This window comes from Typopeltis vanoorti, chromosome 16 (genome assembly GCF_054136105.1).
Source record: "Typopeltis vanoorti isolate ZY-2024b chromosome 16, IOZ_Tvanoo_1.0, whole genome shotgun sequence".
Classification (NCBI taxonomy): domain Eukaryota; kingdom Metazoa; phylum Arthropoda; class Arachnida; order Uropygi; family Thelyphonidae; genus Typopeltis; species Typopeltis vanoorti.
The window spans coordinates 8,582,087-8,603,191 of NC_143564.1; positions in this window are offsets into that span (position 1 = coordinate 8,582,087).

Consider the following 21,105-nt stretch of genomic DNA (forward strand, 5'->3'; position numbering starts at 1 on the left):
TGCGTTGTCATACACCATATTTTTAAAACTAGGCAGTGGTTATCAGGAGGGATATAAATAACAAAGATTATCTTAGAAAATGTAACTCAACAAAATTCGGATTATATTTTGTCTTGTTGCTCTGTAATGTACCTTGCAAGCTATAAAATAAAATATTCATAAAGAAAATAAGTCAGTGGGACTTGACTAATCGGTTGAAGTACGCACATGTAGTTTTAAAGTCTAATCGGTATGACAGTATGAATATTATCAAATTTGGGTCTAAGAATCTGCAAACTTTACCATCTGATGTTAGACTACACGGTAGGAGTGTGCTTTTCCGACCGTTTACAGTTTTCTATTTTAGAGAAGTAGTCATTTTTAGGATGGTGCAGTGGAGAAGGGAGATCATAATCAGGGATAACTTAATGATTTTTTTGCAAGAAACGTTTCTTATTACTATTTTGACTGTTTGCATGGCTTCATTAGAAATAAAGCCTGAAAGTTAGTGTATTTCAAAGTAATTAGTATTGTAACTTAATTTGTTATGGGATCTGGTTCCAATGATTTTAATTCCGAATAGTGAATTTACAATGCAGTATCAGAGCAGGCCTCGACTGCTCTGTTACCCAATTCAAAATACTCCATTAGGTGGGAATAAGTTGGGGTTTTGTTTTGTATTCAAAAGAGCCACCAGTAGATTTTATCCTAATTTTTGATAACGTATATTTTTTTCTTTATTAATTAATGATAACGTGATTCAATAACTGATGTATTAATTTGTACAACTGAGACATTGCATTTATTAACTTCCTCCATTTCCTAGGATCTGTGGTATATCGACAGCAAATCAAACACTACAGTATTAGAATAACGAATGAAGCACTTGTATAACTAAAGGCAAATTTCGGCATCTCATCAGAAGTCAACAGAAAATTAAGCTTACGGATGTTTTTACCACAGGTCAGTGTCCTTCTCTTCTTAAAATTGACTAAAGTACTACATTCGTTTGAAGAGTTCTGCAGTGTGATTTGTTTTTATATCGTACTTACCATGCTGTAGGTGCATTTCCTATCTGATAACACATTGAATTTTCACGGAACTCTTCTATCCGTATTGCAAATGGAAACGTTTTTATTGAAAACCTTAAGACACGACAGTAAGAGATATTGCAAAGGACCAGTTTGGAAGTCTTTTTCTTTATAATTTGGGTTAATAAATTCTACGTGAGGAGCATAAGCAACTCAACTCTTAGCACGAGTGCTTAAATTCCAGAGTTACGTAGCCTCATTTATTTTATCTCTAATTTTTTCTTTTGAGCCGTGTAGTGAAGTTAGATTTCACGCGCTTATTTTAACTTTTACGTAGTAAAAATGATAGGATGAAAAATTAGAAGTAAGCTTTGTAAGGTCGGGACTACGAAGTGACCACAAAGTTTTTTTTTTTTTTTTATTTTTTTATTTTAATACTTAGCTGGCAGTTCTTTCAGAATTTTGTATCACTTTTTTCTCGAATGCTGATCTGTTTAAACTGATTAGCTCTCAGTTATGCCTAATGAGCCCTGGTTAATTAAATCGCTTAATTTCTGAGTTCGTATTGAATGAAAGTTTCAGTAACACAAAACATGTTGAGTTTCTTTTAATTCGAACTGTCTTTTACAAGCCTGATGTTAAAGCAACGACGAAGGCGTTTGTGCGTTCAAAAGGGGTATGTGACTACCAACATCTCGGAAGGAAAAATATTTGTTTATAAAATAACAATTTTAATAATAAATTTGTAATAAAATATGCACATAAATCGAAAAAATATTGAATGGTATGGTTAATATTTGAGCCTCAGTAGCTCAGGTAGTTAAACGGAGCATTTTGATTGAAAAGACTTCGTGACCTGCCTCTTGATCACGCACATTAACTGCAGACAGGATGCTATTGGACAAAGAACGCAACGGGGAACCACTTGTTCTATAATAGACGAGTTCTTTAATTCCAGAGTTATGTTGCGACATTTATTTTATCTCTAATTTTGTCTTTTGAATCCTGTAGTGAAGTTAGGTTTGATGCATAAATTTAACTTTTGCGAATTTACATAGTAAAAGTGACAGGATGAAAAATCAGCTTAAAGTAGCGTTGTTACTCCACCAACCATTGAATTCAGGGAAAATACACACTGCAAGTAGCTATTTTGATAATCTTCAACCATAAATTTCTAATCATGCTAATCTTAATTGCATCTAATATCTATGAGAAAAAATAAAATTGCTAGAACTTCTGGAACAAAATGAACACCATATTTTGATCACAAAACTACGCTAAAATAGAGTAGTTCGCTCTTAGAAGAAAGGCCCACATAAAAATTCTTGTTGGACAGAATTGTTCTTTTTTTTTCCTGATTCCTGAAAGTACTTCGTTTCCATTCTTCAAATTTCTATCCTTCAAATATCAGATTTATTGTTCAGTTTAGAATTAAAAAAAAATAACTGCATATTCGCAAACATATTTCGCTCCATCAAATTTTATTTCTCCGCACAGAAATTTTTTTCCTTTGCATGAGATTTCAGTTATATTAAATATTCATACAGCAGGTAACGTTAAATGCTAGATTATTTAAACCTCTGTTTTTATTATACACTTTAGAACCAACTGCATTTTTGTGCTTCGTTATAGTTATTATAGATAGGCATTCATGTTGTCTATGAACTTTGCGAATTCTTTAATAGGAAACAAGGTGATTTATTAGTTCTTCACTCTTGTGGTTTTCTTGATATGGCCAAACGCTACTTTGAAGATTCCCCCGTTAACATTATGACCGTCATCGTTTGAGGTTAGTAAGAGGAAACGGGTGCTTATTATAAGAATTCCATTTTCAAATTAATACCGCCGTTACGGCGGCTGCTAAGTGACTCTTCGCGAGCACTTATGAGCGAGTTTTCACAGCTTGAAAGATTTGGGTGCATTAGAGTAAATAGAGATAATTTAATATGCGCGGGAGTGAACTCATACCTGTCAGTTGAGGGTGATTAACAGCTGACACTAAATCTGCAATTATGTCAGCGGAACGTACTGTAACCAGAGTCTGTCTCTTGCGTCGTAAAGATAATGTTCAAATCCCGAAATCTCTTGGGCGATAAACATATACCTTAAGTTAGTTGACTGAATATTAATTAAATATTAATAATCTTCACATAGAGATCCAGCTACACTCATGGGTCAGTTTGTTTTGTACAAATTATTGCCGTTCTCTTCCTGTTCTCACTTACACATAAAACTACTCGTCTCCAAATTATAATTCAAATTAATTCTTTATAAGGATGTAATATTTGTCATTGTGGTTTTCGACTAAACAGTGCAGAAATTTAATAAGCTCTTCCTATTCGAGAATAAATTTATACTCAAATAGAAAGGATATAGATGTTCATCCTGTTTCAAATATAAATGCGCAGTTGGCTTATTGCAAGCTGATTCTGAATGGGAATGCCATCTTTCTGGTATGCCTACGAAAACAAATTGTGCTCATAGTATTAGTTATGCTACTCAATTAACGGAGAATGGCTGAACTGATCTTCAAGATGATATCTTGCTTCCAGTAATACTAAATACTATAATTAATAGTTAATATATACATGCGGCTAATGTAACTGAATACCTACTTCTTTCACGCGCTGTGTTCTTGAATTTTTTTTTCTGACTTCTATTTCTATGCGTACTAGTTTTCATTGTTTATTTTAGTTTTTATTAACTCTTGGATCTGCTGTTTGCTATAATGTGTCATTTTTTTCTTTCCCTTTACTGCTTCACTTGTAATTTATACATGTAACGAATGTCAGTATTTCTATTTAGTTTATGTAACCAAATGTATTTGATTCAGAACAATAGTTCCATAATCTTAGATTGTTTAGTTTTCAGAAGTAAGATAATTTTCATTCATAAAGAAAGGAAGAATGAAGGAAATAAAATATAGGCTCAACATTTCGGAAAGGTAGACTACATTGCCGCACTTCTTGATTTCTTTGATCGTAAAACTTGCACTGAAAGTCACCTTGACCTAAGTGTAATTCATAACAGGAAAAAACTTTTCACCCTTAGTGAAATGGTATTTGTGAGCATTTACTATTAGTCTAAATATGTGTCTTCATTTTCTCTTTAGATAGGATGTGTAACTTGAAAAATCCTCAACGACAGAATAAGAGTGAATTTGGGTAATACTGAGCAGCATTTATTTCATAAATACTTTATATATCCTCAACTTCACTGAGATGTTTATTCAGTGAATAAATTCAACGCTGTTTTATTGTACTGCAATTATGATAGAATTAATAATTAAAGGCTAATTGAAACGTCTTAGTTTGTTTCTGTGAATTTAAAATTCTTCAGCTCAAAGAAAACGTACTTCTGTTAGCTATTAAAGTATATAACACGAAATGTCTTTTGTTCTTTAGTAATATTGCTATAACATCATGTTTCTTAATTTCAAGCGATTCAACTTCGGATAGAGCAACTACGTAATCTTACTACATTGATGAAATCGAAATTTAAAGGCTTCGTCTTTAAATTTAGATTTAAATAGAAGTCTAGAGATCTCGGGATTTCAAGGAGAGGAAACCAACAAAGAAATCACTGATATGTAGGTTTTCGCAAAACTAGCTACGTCATCTTCTTCTAAGCAATATTAAGAAATATTAATATTGCTTCGTTCCTAAGGGAAGACATGAAATTTCGCAATTACAAAATTTCAGTCATCCATTGTGATGAACACAGGAAAAGGACGAAGTTCTAAGTACCTGAGTCAGCTTATCATAACAAGTAGAAGGCTTTTATACCTGCTTGGAAAATTGGAACATCATGTTATTTATAGCTTTTGAGACAAAAAGAGGATAGAAACGTTTTGCCTTTAGAGAAGCAAAAAAAAAAAATTGCGAAAGTACTTTTATCGATAAAATCCCACTAAACGCCTTCACTTCCGATAATATTTTTTTTAATTTTCACGAAGGTTATACCTGCCTTAATTTTCAAAATACAACAAAAGTTAATAAATCAAGATGGTTTATCATGAGCTCAAGAAAACCGTTAGTATAAAATAAACAATTGGCGGATATAATTTTTTTTTGCAAAAAACCGCCTATTCAATGAGAGCGATTAACTCCTTGAAGACACTGGTCAGGAATTATTACCTATTGTAACTACTGTTATAGCAACCTGCTGTAATATTCGAAGGGTTAAAATAAATTAAATCCAAGGAACATGTGAAAAAAATGCTGTGGTAGAACTGAAAATTAAAATATAGCTAATATAAAAAAGGTCGTCACCTTCTGCCATCCAACAGTCCGCATCATAGAGATTGGAAAACCATCTCGAGTGCGATATTAAGAGGGATTAGAAGTGCATTTTAGTTAAGTATTCAGTACCTGCTTGCAGATATTTTAATAAAATTTCCAAGAAAACAATCTATAATTGTTTAAATGAATTACATCTTTGAATGAACCAATGATTAGACAAGCCTTCAGATTTAAAATTCCTCTAAGCAGAATGATTAGAGGAATTTCAGCTGAGAAATCCACATTATGTAAATTTTAAAGACATCAAAGACAAACATCTCTTCTCACAGTTGGTGGCAGTGGTACAGATTTTTATATGCAATCAACAGGGTTCAGCTGTTGTTTTATTAGGCATTTTATTGAGGGCTTTTAAGATTTAAATTCCTTTTGTTCAGTCATGCTTCAAAATGTGATACGAAACTGTTTATTCTGCTTCTAGAAACTTACAAAACCAAAGGCTTCATGCAACGCAAATGTGCGGAATAGTATCCGGTAGAGTACAGTCAGGAATTATGAGTTTTTGAAAGCTTTGGTGGAGATAAACTGTGGTGTTTGTCAAAATAACTAAAATTGACTCTTCCCCGCATCCATCCATTTCATTTGACACCATGAGATGCCGTATGGTCACTCAGATGCTCGGTAATGTGCCCCACCAGTCCTAGCCAGGTAGTTCGTTTGTATTCTTTTCTGCAGGCTTCCACTCTCTGAAGATCAGTTACCATCTCATTGATGGTCTACTCCTTCTTCATTTTTCCTGGAACATTATCTTCTATTTTTTGAAAAGTCCTCCTTCCATTCTTTCAACGTGTCTACAGTATTTCAACTTTCTTTTGTCTCTCCCCCCCGCCCCCAATTAATATATGAACTGAACAAGTGATGTAAGAGAAACAAATGTGAGGTGAAGCAGATGAATTGAAAATTACTACATGGCAAACTTGAACTATTAAAAATCAATAGAATAAGCTATCTGATGCTTTCATCAACAGTTCTCTTGGTTAATTCTTTTAGCTCAATCGGGATTAAGGAATAGTTCCGTTTAAATTTTTTGTAAGTTATCACATTTAAATTCCTTCTCATATAATCAATCGTTAATACTCATAGAAGATTAGAGGATCCAGAGCAAAGGGTACGCTTCTACTCTATAAACATACGTGATTTGTCTGCCCAACGCTATTGGAAGTTTTATATCTCAATTTTGCATGACCTTTTAAATAAGAAAGAGTTATTTGGCTCTTTTCACAGTTTTCAGTGTATACGAGATAGATTCATCGCATTTATTTCTGTAATTTCACCCAAAATGTATTCAAATTTCTTCATAGCTAGCAACAATTTCACTGTAAATATTATCATGTTTTATAGTTAAACAAATAAAAGTAAAACCCAACATAAGTACTTTTTTTTCAGAGCGAACATACGATTGGATAAAGTGAGCCTTAAGGTGTTATGATTTTTCACATGACTTAATTAAAAAAATATTAATTATATCCATTTTGATGTAATTAAGTAAAACATCTAATTTTATTTTATTTATGCTTATGGATGCATGAAACTGGTAAGTGAAAACTACAATCACAATTTACAGAAACAAATGATGAAAATCTTAACATATAAAAGTTAATTACATAAAAGGCACAACCTGCTTTCTAAGTCTTTCCTTTTTTAAAAAAAAAAAACTAAAGCAAAAGTAACTTGTCATAAGCAAGCCAGGGACAATTATCGTCCTGCTGCATCACGTATGACAAGGCTGCATGTTCTCACAACACTTCACAACATAAATGCAGCTGTATCCGAGGTTTAAGTAGAGAGCAGTTGTGTCTTGTGTGAGAAAGCTTGATCAATTAGAGGAGGCCCATTTCACATTATATCTTCATCTTCTGACATGAGGAGGAGTTCTGCTGATACTATGACGAGGACTATGAGAGTGACTACGAGAATAACCTCTTCGTGGAGAGACGGGACCGTGGTCTTCTGTTTACTCTATTACCACCGCCACCACCATAACAACTACAGGTCAAGGTCCAGGCTGGAAAGCCAATTCAAGGCCTCATCCGTCACCTTGTGGATGTACTGTATGACACGGGAGAACAATCACAATAAGGGTGATCTGACAGCCCCCATTTATGAAAAAGGTAGCCATATCTGCCCTGACCAGTTTCGATCTTTATTGATGACCAAATCTTCCTAGGAAGATCAAAACCAGGCTGGGGAGCACAGGGATCTTCTACCAAGAAGCCATTTGTTGGGAGATTGTTGGACCAGCATTCTCTCCACATGTCAGGTACTGATGGCAGTGCAGCTGAAGAGAGTTCGTCCATGGACTAGAGAGGCTTTCTAGATTTCAGGCGAAGACTAGGTGGGTTTATGAGAGTCTGGTGTAGGAGTAGGTTGTTCATGTTATTAGAAGAAACATCTAATAACACGTTGCTAACGGGACTGTTTTTACGGCACAATCATTCACCGCAATCGGCGTTTTCAAATTTAGATCATCTCTTATACTTCTCAATTTTATAGTTCGTATCCAATAAGCAGGAACTGTTTGTTCTGTGCATCTCTAGATCTACCTTAACGCGGTCATTAAGATGACACGACATTCTCCGTTTAAATAGAGACGGGTTCGTCTAAACGCAAATGAAATTTTTCCAAAATATTTGAACTGATGATTTATCCGTTTCATACTAAGGAGGCAGGGCTTCCATCCCGTAAAATAGGAATATTACCCCAAAGAACACACACAATTATGAGATAGGTCTCTTCCATCACATGCTTATCTTGTTTCGTTTGTAATCTAAATAATCCAACACATTTCTTTACGGATTAGTTCGAGTTAAGTAACTGCTAAGAATCCGTCCATTGAGAAATGATCTTCTGTTAATTTACAAGTATTTGATCTGCATAATCCAATTATTAATGAAAATCTTACTCTTAGAAAATTAAGAAGGAATAATGAATGCAGTGAGTTTCAAAGCGATTTAATGAGAGAGAGAGAGAGAGAGAGAGAGAGAGAGAGAGAGAGAGAGAGATTTCAAATCATATATCTCATTGCTGGGATTCCAGTTCTGTCTAAATGAATGAAATACAGTTTATTATTATTATTATTATTATTATTATTATTATTATTCATGCATTCATTCATTCACCGGAGTTTCAAACTTCACTCTTCAATGCTGTTTTAGTAGGATTCATGATTTTTTTTGTGATTTGTAATCATTACATGTCTGGTGATTAAATCCAGTAAATTATTCTATAATACTTAGTACGGTATCCGGTTAGATAGTACTGATGAAGCAGTACTCCGATTAATAAATATTGGAGTAGTAATCAAAGTACTCGTAACTGCGAATAGATATTAAAAGAAACAATCATTTTTAAAATAATACTTAAGGAAAAAAAATTACCAATTTTCTGTAAAAATAAATACGAACTGACTAAAATTGTGACTCGCATTACGGTGAAAGATTTCGTCATAAATCTCTGCTAAACAACATCTATTTCAATTCTCACTGAAATAGCTGTTTATTTCAGAAAATTGGATCAAATTATCTTTCCTAATCCTTGTCAATTTTCCTTCCTTTCTTCCTGTCTGAACTTAGATGTCACTGGCATTATCTCTTCATCGTTACGGTTGCCGAGCAACCTCATACGACACATCTGTAGAGTATTGGAAATTCCGTAGCTTAATGACAAATGTAACTAATCCATGTCGTGCACTTGTCCTCTAAGTCCAATAAACATTCCCAGCATAATTTTCCTACAGGTAACCCAGGGCGTTCTATGTTTCCGCACATGAACGTGATCTAATAAAAGTGACAACAGGAATACCGTGCAAATCTTAGATATTAAAGGAGTGCGCATTGTATCTTCGCTAATATTATGGGAAGCAGAGTCATCCTTTATTTCTCTAGCCGTTATATGAGCATGATGTATGTTTGTCGGCAACATTTAATCCTTTCTGGGGTTGCTGATAAGCTCGGAGATAAAATCTACTTTGTCAGCAACGTTGAGCTCCCTTGACTATGAATAATATTTAATATATACGGAATAACATTTGTTGCTAGCATTTAATTAAGAATAATCAATCCATACGACGTATTTTAGTTTGTTTCCTTTATTGTAAAGGATGATAGAGAGAAATGATCGCCCAAGAAAGATATGATTCCTGAACCAATTCATTAGTGTTTAAAACTAAGCTTTGTTAATAATTGTCAGAATAAACTGCGTGTAATAAGTTCAGCTGACGCCGTATATTTATGACCTTAATAAAATTTTATATTCAGAATATGCCATTCTGAATAATGGTATACAGAAAATGAATTTTTAATAAAGTAAGAAACATTCAACGTTCTGCAAGAAATTTGGTAACACCAAGGCGCCACCCTAATACACTACGCGATAAATTAAGGCACATCATCATTGACCATGTGGATTACGTATCACCTCTGCAACCAAGAGAGGTGATACGTAATACAGCCTCCTATGCTGCGGTATACATCATTTTACCAAATAATTCAAAGTAATCTATAAAAATAACGAACTGCGATCATAAAAAAGTAGGCAATCCTTCTTTGCTTTCTCTTCCAGTAGTCATTACACACACAAAATATTAGCAAAATACTTAAAGAATATCTGTCAAGTAAGAAAATAAAAAATCTTCTCATCGTTATCCAGATCACCCCTGCCCCTTTTGTCATCCACCTACTATTCCCAAAGACCATGAAAACTTCGATTAATACTTCTACTGTCGTCTTAGTTAATTCGCTATCTTGGAGCTTCCCAGTCACTAGATTATCGTTGGTGACAGCTTACAGAAGCAAACTGACACGGCGAAAACAGCTGCTGGAACAACTGTTTTCATCCATTTTTCTTGGCTTGTGATTTATGGATATAATACACGAAGTGTCATTTAGTAGGTACGGTGTGAAGTTGTCCCGACCACACTCCGTCGTTATTGTTGGTAGCGTTTCTTGTTTTAAGGCTATAACGAATTAATTCAGTTTTTCTTGTTTAGCGAATTCAAAGTCTCCGGCCGATTGGTTTTTAACTTCCTCTTTAATCTCTCCTCAATGACCTGCGAATTGTAAATTTTCGCCATTGGATTCGTTTCATGCATGATTAGAAACTGCTTTATTTTATAAATCTTTTCCCTTCTCCTAAAACTTTGTAATGAAAATTGTCAATATCCTTTCACCCGTTCCCTTTAAGCAGTTCTTTGAAAAATTAATTGCATATTCCAGACAAAAATTGCAGTTATAAATATTACTGATGATGAAGCTCATTTAACAAACGCCTCATCAATTTATTGAAAATTCACAAAACAATTTTGAAAGAAGACTCCAAGAGCACCGCTATCCACATGTAGGAGCTACAGTTCAAAACGTTTAATGGGAAGTGAATGGTGAACTAACAGTTCAAGGTAATCAATGCTACTAATATATTAATCTATATCTAGAGAAAAAAAAAATTCTTGTAGATAAACAAGGTCAGTAAGTTATATTCTGAGGGAGTTCGCTGTTAGCCGGTCCAACTTTTCCGTGATGATTCCACAATATGAGAAGAGATCAAACATATCTTTTACTCAATTTAAGACCGAATAAAGTCAAGTAATATCAGTAGCCAATGTGCTCCTATCTTTCTTCCTTCTTTTGAATTCCGCTTTGTTATGTAACATTTTTGCCGACCTTTTTCAGAATCACCTTAGCAATAACAAGAAACCGTCGTTTCAAATCTGACATAAGAATATCATCACTATTTGTTTCCCTATTCACACATTCTACTTTTATTGGCTCTCAGCCTAGGAATTCTTGTTTCTGGTGGTTGTTGAAAACATTGCCAATGTATGACTTCGAATAGTATGCGTTGTAATTTGACTTCATGCGAGGGAAAGAGAGAGATCTTCGGTTTTCTGGAATGGAATGAAAATCTCTCCTCACAACCGAACACCTACTCACATTTCTTCATTTTAAAAACCCTTGAAAAATTAATGTTCCGTTCAGCATCTTGAAGTATGGATTGTTTAATGACTATTTGGTTTATACTAACGCTTAGTAGGTTTCTGTCAATACTTAGTTAAACTGTCAGTTTTTATTTTTGATATTTATTTTTATATTGATGTTTTAGTGAGCATTAATAATTATATTAATGTCTTTTAAACAAACATTATGACCAAACGAGAAAATATTGTTAAAATATATTAACATTTTTGTCACCTTTAATGGTCCACTTGTTTACATTATTTAACATCATTTGCAGTGGCGGCTCGTGGCTTGAAATCGTGGGGGTGCTGCAACACTTTCGAAATATATACATACACATTATAAGTACATTGTATACGTGTGTGGATAAAATATCACAATTATGATAAAAATTAAAAAAAAATTAAACACGAAAAAATATTGTTTATTATCGATAAAATTATACAGTTTGGTATAATTCAAAATTACTTAAAAATAAAATATATTCTTCTTGTTTTGTTTCATGAAAAAATATTGTTTATTATCGATAAAATTATACAGTTTAGTATAATTCAAAATTACTTCAAATTAAATTCCATTCCTTTAATTGTAATTAAAGGAATGGATTTACAATTTTTGGATCCTTTAATTGTAATGTCCAAATATTTAAAGAGACGGAGTAAACACGATAAGCACTACGAACACTCTACTACTGATGCAAACTGCATATAAACAACAGTGGAACTGCGCGACGGACAGTGCCGCATTACGCTAATAGCTCGCATCACACTTATGATGTGCATATTGCGCGCGTAGCAATATGATACTGTGGTAAACACAGTGCTGCTAGCGTCCTTCGCCCTCCTAAGTGCTACAAGATGAATTTTTATTATTTTTTATTCAAAATAAGAGAATTGAACAGGATTGTTGATGATGAAATTAAATATTACAAGCAAATATAAATAAATTAATACATTTATTTATATATCGAGAAAAATTGGGAGTGCTGCAGTTCCGCAGCACTCTCATGATCATTTGGTGTCAGAGAATACAGAAGAGACTTCAGTGTTTGAAAGGGGGATGTTGTGAATATCTTAAAAAGAATCCATGTCTTTCTGCTATTAAATTCTGCCGACCAGTTCGCACTGTAACTCTTAAAAATTACTATGGATTTCTCTCGTCAGAAAAGGGACGTTCTTGATTTTTTTATTTTTTTATTTTTTTTTTACCGAATAATGCAAATTACAGTAACAAGGAAAATTACGATATTAAAAAAAGCACCAAAAGCTTCATTTTTTCATCATCTTATTAAATAAAGCACAGCATACATAGACTATTATTTTGCACCTTGATAAGAAATGAAATTTCATAAAAGTTTTTTTTTTTTACTTATAAATATATTCTAGACTAATAAATATTCTTTAAGTATAAAGAATATTTATTAGTCTATATGCATAAATTTTCTATCATATTTATTATAACTCAAATATACCAATTTGTAAATTACTTACGAAACATTCCTTCCCCCCCTGAATTTTAATTAAATAATTTCCCTGAATTTAAAATAAAAAAATATAATTAAAATTTTAATTATGTTGATTATGCTACGGAAATGAAAGTGAACCTCCATTAAAATGCATTTCAGAATGTGTCACTTCAATTTCACTTTTAGAGAGATTTCCTTGCCGAGCTCAGAGTTTTCTTACACAAAATGCTTTGATTGTTTAGATTAGGAATGAGTAATGGCTGTTATACTGGGAGGATGATCTGAAATTTAGATCATTTTTAGTAGCCGGTATATTTACATAGATGTCAGGGGAAAAGTTCCTCAGATGTTTTAATTTCTCAACACTTGACCCTTAAAACATTTTCAAATGTTGAAAGATTTAAAAAATTCACAAATGATTTATTACTAAAAATTGAAATCGTGCTGAATGATGTCATGTAAGTGTGGACTATTTGCATAATTATTGTCGTTATATAAAAAAATAGTGCAAAATTATTCGGTTGATAACTTATTGTCCTAGCATCACGGGCGAGTAAGGGCTAAATAAAAAGAGAATGCTCCTCCAGAGACTAGATTTGGTACTTTAAAAAATTACCTTATATCTTTGAGAAAAACCTAATAGTGGAAGAGGAGACGTTGTGGCCTGTGATAGTTTGTGAAAGGAGAGAAAAATCTCTTAAATATTTGAGAAGGATGGCCCATTAATATATTCGAGTATCATACAGGCGAAATGGTTCTTTCAAAGAGGTTCATGCAGACTTTTAGTAATATGCGTATTAAATTTAAAAAAAAAATCTTCCGTTGGTTGGAAAGCTCTTGGAAAGAATTCTCAAGAGTTGTTCAGTTTTAGACATCCGCTTGTTAAAACTTTGACGATATAAACTTAACTTCGGCATTGAAAACTGCATCCAGGAACAGAAAATCAATACTTTGTATCGATAATCATTCTGGTCGTAGCGGTGTAGCTTTGGAGAGAGTCCAATCCCTTGAGCACATATTTGAAATTTTAACTACATTTCGTACTGAGATACTACGTGTTCGATAGCAGTAGAACTTTCTGAAAGTCGTATCTGTTCCTTCGTTATGCTTTCTGAGTGCGGAAGAAAGCGTTAGTTATACACTTTCTCGAGGAGGACCCTGAATGATAATGCGTTTTTCAATGTTTTCTTCAGTTCACACTTTATTTCCTTACAAAATGTGAGTTCCAACTCATCTTGGGTATTCAGATGTCTGGACCATTCCACTTAACAAAAGTATAGCAATAGAAGAAACGGGGGGGGGTAAGAGATTTTCTTTGTCATGTATTTCTTCTAATTTTTATTTAAAGTGAATTTTCCAGACATTATTCTTGTGAAAAATTATCACAGTAAGACACGTCAACCAAGTTCCTATGAAAGCATTTCAGATTTGTATTATTAGATCATGCTTTTCAAGGATTTAGACCAAGAGTGGCCTGTTCCGAGGACGTCCTAGTTTTCTTCTTGCTAATGGTTTGTAATTTAAAACCAGTTAAATAACGTGCTCCATCCATTTATGTTTATATTTTTTTATTTTTCTCTATTACTGAATCCTTCTGGTTTAATTCTTTCATAATTCTTCATTTCTTTTGTGGTTGGTTAAAGTATACTTTGCAGTTTTTATAATAAACTTCATTTCAGCTATTATTAATCTTTGTCTTTCTGTTTTATTGTCCAGATTTCACGTCCATACAATAGGACTGGTAGGGCTAATGTATTAATAGAAGAGTAGTCTACACATTCAATTAGAACTCCCTTGTACATGAAAATTTAAAAATATTTCTCAGACAATAATAATACAGTTTACCTTAAATATTAAGCAGATTTTTTTTCAATGTCTAATTTATAATCTATATTTCGAGTTTTATTGCAGTATTCCAAAAATATAAAACACACCATGGCGGGATACGGAGTTCCCCTAGTAACGAATTTCTTCACTGGAGTCAAAACAGCAGATCCCAGCTATTGATCCAATGTCCACGCGTTTGTAGAGGGGCTGGGAAACAATGCACGGACTTTTTCAATGGGTGGTTATCCTGTAAAGATATGACAGATAATATACGGTATAATCGAACTCTACCTGTATCATGTACTATGCCCTGATATCAATGCGCAATATTTGTTCGCCAAATACCTGTGCGTTTACCAATGTTACAAAGCGCTTCTTGAATGGTTGGGAATTTCTGATGGATTCGGACTTAATTTACCGAAAAGGCCTGCGTAGATGAAAGCATAATAGAATGCATTTGGACATTCTCACAAACTGTTATTTAATCTGTAATTCAACCCTGGAAGTTAAGATACCTTTTCGTGCATTGTCAAAATAATCCCAAACCAATCAGCATTGATGTGAGTTGGGCCATCTTGAAGCCAGATTAGGAGAATTACACTTATTTGGATAATTAAAAAATCATCTTTGAACCACTTGAAATTTTGATTATTCTACATTTTCTTAAGAAATATCGTACATCACAAATATTTGGTATATGAGAGCTTGGAATTCATTAAATCGATTTTTAATGAAGGAGATTAAACAACTTTACGAATATAAATTCCGGAGAAAGAATAAAGCAGACAATTCAGTGTTATTTTTTCCTAATCTACTTAAAAGGATGTGTTTTTGTTTTCCATTTGCCATTTGTGTTCATCATAAAGATCAAATGTGTCAATAAACGTAGAATTTGAAAATTAAAACTTAATACGAAACAGCAATTTCTTGATTAGGTGAACAGTGGAGGCTCTTTTCTTTTGATTTGCAGGTTTTTCTTCATGTTAATCATAGAGTAGAAGCAACATACCGGAATCTCATGAAGAAATTTCCTGTAGCATTTAATAAACTAAAGAAAGGGAAAATTCAAATCTCAAACAAAGGTTATACCCATATGTATATATACTGCATGTTGGTGTATACAAAGTGAAACCTCACACTGAAGTGGGTGAAATTAGAGTGACATTGAGCATGAGGAAATCTTTGAATACGTATTTCTTAACTCTGCATATTTACAAGAGTATTACTCAAATGGTTTTTAGGAAATGAAAGTTACAGAAAAAAATTGTAAAGAAAAAAGAATAGGAATGTGTCCGAAAATTCTGGATTGGATATTTTCTATGTGTGAAATACGTTTTATAATAACTACATACAGAAATTTGAGCAGTGATCGATGGCAATGAGTTTTAGAGAAAGAAACCTCAAAGACAAAAACTCGGAATTTCTTCTTTTTGATAAGAAACCTTATCTGGTCGGATGGAAGAAAAATTGGCCATTTACCTGTCATTCACATTCTCGAAGCTGGCTTCCGATAAAACTTATTTCCTGAAATTCGAGGAATCATGTTCGTTGTAGATAATGTTTACAGTATATGTTCACTATATTTAGATCTTTGATGACCTAAAATAATAACGAATTTTTATAGTCTGTTGTTTTCCTCGATTATTTTCGCCCACTCGAATTGTAATGACTGTTCTCAACTGAAATTACTTTTCCCAAGTACTCAGGTGAGGATAATGACATAATTATTAGAATGGAGTTCGTTGGTCTCTGATATCGTTGACCATGAAAATCGTAAAAAAACCTACACTGAAAAGAAAGAAAAAAGCGGAATAAAGAAATCAATGAAACTATAAAAGAGAAAAATATTAAATAGCATCTTTGCTTCAACAGTTGAATCTATGTATTCTCGTGGCGAATATTTTTTCTTCCGTTTCTCTGATTTTTACATTCATCATTTTATATATACAGTATATCAAAATTTATTGCACGTTTCTAAGACAACTCTGGTGTATTTTACGGGGTTAAGATTAAAAGGACTCTGTTTCTCTGTTACATGCATTTTTCATTTGTTATATATTTCAGGTTAAGAAAAAGACCATAAACTATAACTTTTTACAGAATGTTCCTTTTTTTTGAGTCATTTCATTTTTTATATTGCTTTGAGATGACTGAATGAATAGAACCCTAACTTCAGACAGTTTTATCTGTTTTGCCGAATTCGGTGCTTAATTGTTGTTTGTTTGTGTGTGTCAATAATTAGCAGTAATTAAAGCTGCATGCATGATATCAAAACACATAAAGCCGATGCTAACTTAAAACCAAAACTGCATAAGAGTGTTGTAAAACCTTTGTCTTGTAGCTTGTCTACAAGTGTTTCAATCGGTTTTTGAAAGATAATCTATTAACTCTTTAAAAATCCTTTTTTTATTGGTGTATTTGTACATCTTGATTTAAGAAATGATTTCGCTTGTTATTTTTATGTTATATCTTCTTCTTCTTGGCTTCCCGTATTAGGCAACTGTTTGCCTGTAACGTTTTCAAGGGTTTAAAAAGTCTTCTGCCTATCTCCTCCTGGGTCTTCCTCTTGCTCGGTGTCCCTTCCAAGCAATATTTGGCCACCTGTCCTCATTCATTCTTTCTATGTGTTTTTTCCAGTTCTTTCTATAGTTTTTGATGTCTTCTGTTATGTTAATTATGGATAACTGTTTTCTTATTTCTTATCTTAACTATTCTTTTATAGCCTGCGAGCTGTCTTAAGAACTTCATTTCTACAGCTTCCAATTGTCTTTTATATCTTTCATGCTATACATGCACATGTATTTATTAAACGTTTTCTGCATTTTTTCGGAAAAGGTTTGCATCGTGTTGTAGAAATTGTAAAATTAAAGTTTAGAGTATTTCTTTACCAAATATCCATGAAGAAGTTTACGACTGTCAAAGAATTATATAATGGTCCCGTTTCGATCGAAAAATGCTGTATATTTCAGAAATCTTGAATGATAATGCTGTAAATGAAGTGCGGATGTTTTAAATACGTGTACATAATCAAGGAAGTAAATTACTTTCTGCATCATGCAGAGTGGGACTGAAATGTACTTAAATGGACGTTTTGTAGTTTATAAACAGAACTTCGTCTAACGTTTACTTATTCCCAGAAGGAAATGGTCGCAGCTCATTTATTCCCAATAAAACTTTGAAAATCATTGGTCAGTGATGGCTATCAAACTGCCATTTGATTTCTAGATATCTGGAGAGAGAGACAACTGCGTGTTCCTAAACAATTGTGTGTAAAATCAGAATGATTGTTTATGACTCTAAACACGATCAACTTTCTTGAGACTGTATAGTATTACGGCGCAAGAAATGTTGTCACACTTAAGTCCACATGAAAACCCTGAAGCAGAAGGTAAATACAAAGATCTTAATTTTTAGGATAGTTAAAATATTGTTCTACCTTATTAGGCAATATTTCTCTTAAATTAACACACGCATATTCCAGACATCTTCGTTATCCCGAAACATTGTAGTTTTGTTGTTTTTTTTAATATAAAATGTGGTATGAAAATAACTAAACGAAGACTATTCATGTGTGTGTACACCTTAGAATATCATATTTGCGCTCGTTACCAGTTTTACATATTTCTATCGATTATAGATTTATATTCCTAAATTTTCATACAGATATTTTTTTCTCTTAAAATATCTACTCCAATATTCTAATCTGCACTAATTAAGTGTATAATCTTCTGCTGCCTTAATCTGCTCAAAGAAAGAAACACTCGTTTCAATATAAATTTCAATGAGGCAGGAAAAGCTCATTTTTTCAATCATTACTAACGTGAATGGTCGAATTGTTGTTATTGGTTAGATAAAAGAGCCAATAGGATTGTTACTGGTTTAAATCGGAGAAACTAAATATTTGGCTAGGCCACCCTCAAAAGGGATCTTGCCTCTACATCGGTATTTGATATCTTGCACGCTACATTAAGCACTTGGTGTTGTCTTCCGTGAAATTACTTGCCTCATTCCAGCTGCCACACTAAAACTATTACGCTTTCAGTAACAGATTCATCATTGCAGTACTGTTGTTTATCTAGCATCAAGAAGAAGGAATGCGTGTCTGTGTACCTAAAGGGGGGGGGAAGAAACAAAATATTCACATGTTGTGCGTTTCTCTGCATATGCACTTAGGGAAAGGTTCGAAGTGCAATATATTTTTTCGTTATGATAATATCGTCAATGCCATTCCGTATTTTGAATGACGTTTGAGATTAATGCGTTTATTCCTTTTGTATAGAGGTGGTTTATGGGTTTTGTTTACCTAAATTTGTTAAGTGTATGCGTCAAATTAAAATTTGAACTTATTTACAAAATAGCTGCACCTGTTTAATTTCATCCCAGTTTTATAAACCCTTAAAGTTGCTCATATTTGCAAGCAATAAGTCATTTACTGGTATTTTACAAACGTGTGTTAAAATTGGCAACATGTTTAATTTATGTCATTATTAAATCAAGGGGAATCAAACGCCACAAAGATATTGGTGTAGCAACGGCATAGCCTTGGTTTGAGTTATTACTGACGAAACCCTTTCTTTGATTGAAAAACTAACGTGGTAGTGCGACTTTCTTCTAGATCTCGAAGCACTTTCATAAGCGATTTGAAACTGAAGGTGCATTACTCAGCATAGGTGACATGCAGTTTCCCCAAAAAAATTCTCTTTCTCCTTCCTTAAAAATTAAACAGATTAGTACGAAATATACCTATTTAATAGAAAACGAATTGGCAATTAGTAACCCTATCATTGGAATAATTAAATTTATAATAAGTCAAGTTATTGGCCATAAGAGCAGTCCATTAGCTGTAATAATTAGAAAATATAAAAATTATAAAGCAACAAAACTCCATAGTCCCCTACAGTAGATTAGTAGTGTAGTGGTATACACATCAATTGGATGGGAATTACATATATATATATATTCTATTTATAGTATTTAAATTAATCAATCCACTTCAATGTTTTATAAAAATAGCAGCATTAATTTTCCATAATTTTAACCGTCTTTAATCACGTGCATTCTAATATTGATTTTAAGGCGTTTTATCTTTCCAATATGCAGCAGATAATGTTGGATATTCATCATGCATTTAATAACTATCATCTGCAGCATTTCCCTGCAGCAAGTTTCCTTGAAATATCTTACTCAAATAACTCATTTCATACGGGAGGAAAGGAGAATCCTCTATGCTGTTTCGTATGCTAATTGTATAGAAAGATCATTGGAAATAGACAGTTTTGCCTCTGTAGTAATCTAAAGTTATTACCACAAATTTTCTAGTTCAAACGATTGCTTGAATACAATATATTCAGGACATAGTTGTGGACTGAAAAAAAATTCCTGATTCTTATTGGTTGTTAACACTTAATTGAATTTTATATCGATACCATAGTGGATATTACAATATTTCAATTACATATCCTGTGGTGACATTACAGAAGTGGACACAAATTGTTAATCTTCTCTTCGCGTTAATACTACAGTAATATTTCGGAAATAATCATTATCCGTCTTTAAGTAATTAGAGAAAATTCTGTGATCTCGTTTCACAGATGTGATCAAATATGCCGAGATAATAAAACGCCAATAGACCTGAAAGACATAAATATTAACTAATTTTTTCAGACAGAAGTGTTATAAAGGAATATATTTATTAAAATTCAAAACAAGATGTGTCCTCATGTGCCAATGTGAATCTAGAAGACCTTCTGATATCCTTAAAATATCAGACATTGTATTAATATACCTTAACAGCATAAAATTCGCAGTTCAATATATCCAAGATATATATATATATATATATATATATTATTATTATTATTATTTTTTTTTTTTATGGTCTCCCAGAAATAGCTACGGAACCTCTAAGAGACACTGTAATAAAACTAAGCCAAAAAATCGGCTCCCCCATTGAACCAAGAGACATCCAGTCAGTGCATCGGTTACCACAAAAAAGGAAAAGAGAAAATAATACCCGTCCTTCTCCCGTCGTAGTGCCACTCACCAACAGCCTAACAAAAACTACACTTATAAAAGCTAGCAGGATTAAAAATCCAGTAGTAAAGGATCTGAAAGGAGACCACGACAACACCCCAATATACTTGTCTGAATACCTTACTCCACACTATCAGAAAATATTCTACCAAGCAAGGAAAGTAAAAACAGAAAACAATTACCAGTTTATATGGATAAGAGACAGCAAAATATTCCTTAGAAAGACACAAGACTCAAAACCAATCGAAATAAAATCCGTAGATGACCTCAACAGGCTGTCACATTGAAAGGAATATTGACAACTCGTAAAGAAGGACCAGCACCCCAACCAACATGAATGCACACCATCAAGCAGACGTAATCACCCCGGAACATGATAATTGCCACATTCTGAAATCAATATCAGAATGGAAACAACTGACAATACCCAAAAAAGGACTATCTCTTCTCCACATCAACATCAGAAGCATTCAAAAATACTGGCTGACCCTGCAAGCTTATCTGAAGGAAGATATAGACGA